The sequence below is a fragment of the Neoarius graeffei genome, chromosome 2 (assembly GCF_027579695.1).
Source record: "Neoarius graeffei isolate fNeoGra1 chromosome 2, fNeoGra1.pri, whole genome shotgun sequence".
Lineage (NCBI taxonomy): Eukaryota > Metazoa > Chordata > Actinopteri > Siluriformes > Ariidae > Neoarius > Neoarius graeffei.
Genome location: NC_083570.1, coordinates 102,508,259 through 102,509,813, shown reverse-complemented (window position 1 = coordinate 102,509,813; position 1,555 = coordinate 102,508,259). Strand labels below are relative to the sequence as shown.

At 43.0% G+C, this 1,555-nt stretch overlaps 1 non-coding gene across 1 annotated transcript; it reads left to right on the top strand.

The window, feature by feature from the left end:
- Nucleotides 1–1,125: 1,125 nt before the first annotated feature.
- Nucleotides 1,126–1,197, top strand: trnaw-cca (transfer RNA tryptophan (anticodon CCA)). Its single transcript has one exon. It is a non-coding gene; the product is annotated as a tRNA-Trp (tRNA).
- Nucleotides 1,198–1,555: the final 358 nt, after the last annotated feature.

The window sequence follows — 1,555 nt, the reverse complement described above, 5'->3', positions numbered from 1 at the left end:
ACGGCGAGAACATGCAAACTCCGCACAGAAAGGCCTTCGCCGGCCACGGGGCTCGAACCCGGACCTTCTTGCTGTGAGGCGACAGCGCTAACCGCTACACCACCGTGCCGCCTGATATTGTAATATGTGATAGATATTTACAACAAACTGCAAAAGAAAAAACATTTTCTAAATGGAATAGAAAAATCTGAATATTTCAAGCATGTAATTTTCTATATGCTAGGAATTTAATTCTGGTCTAATTCTCTCATCTCATCATCTCTAGCCGCTTTATCCTGTTCTACAGGGTCGCAGGAGCCTATCCCAGCTGACTACGGGCAAAAGGCAGGGTACACCCTGGACAAGTCACCAGGGCTGATACAGACAACCATTCACACCTACGATCAATTTAGAGTCACCAGTTAACCTAACCTGCATGTCTTTGGGGGAAACTGGAGCAAACTCCACACAAAAAGGCCCTCGCTGGCCACAGGGCTTGAACCTGGACCTTCTTGCTGTGAGGTGACAGCACTAACCACTACACCATCGTGCCACCCCACCAGCGAAAGTAATCGCTATTATCAACACCTCATGTAACTTCTGAAACGCACGTTTAGATACAAAATGGCGAAGAATAAGAAACAAAGTAGGTTTCGACAAGGAGCTGATGAAATATCGGTGAATTTGATCAGTAAAAACATGTCATGATCTTTCCACCATGCTTACCTGCAATGATAATGTCCGGGTTGATTAATTAACCAATAATAACTGTTGTAACTGGAACTCACCTTTGTAAAATAGTTTTTTTTAATTGGTAAATCTGAAAAGGTGTCGATAATTATGGAGTGCCAATAATTGTAGCTGCCGCTCTAGCAGTAAAAGGGCCGTTCAAAAAAATGATCAGAGACTGAACTGGAAAAGGAAAAAAACAATAACAATGAAGATATAAAGATATGTAAGGAACGTGGGTAAAGTTGAGAAAATAAGAGGAAAGAAAAAAGTCAGGAAAGACTGCTCTTGGAGTAAATTTGATCAGTTGAACACACACGCGATGGGTGTGGTAACATGGCGGCTTGGCCACTTCACACAGCTGTACAGCACGCACTGTGCAATCAACTATCGAGATTGTTGACTTTGGCCTCAGTGGACCTCGTGGCGCAACGGTAGCGCGTCTGACTCCAGATCAGAAGGTTGCGTGTTCAAATCACGTCGGGGTCAAAATTGTTTATTTCTGTGCCTGAGAAAAGTCAATTGCTATCAAAGCAAATAAAGGATTCAGCACGTTCTAACATCTTTGACACGAACAACAAACAGAAATGCTGTTTGGTGAATTTAACAAGCTGAGCTTTATCCTGGGAGAACATTCCCTTGAGCCACAGGAGGGTGCATTTTACTGGGATTTCATCAGGGGTAAAGTTGCTCTTGTTCAAGATGATAAGGCTGAAGTTGGCTTCTTACGATCTTGCATTGATCTTACAATGCTGTGCATTGAAGAAGGAAGTATCTGCTCATATTTATGTCATTTCAAAAACATGATAAATACAGAGTCGCAGGCAAGCTGGAGCCTATCCCAGCT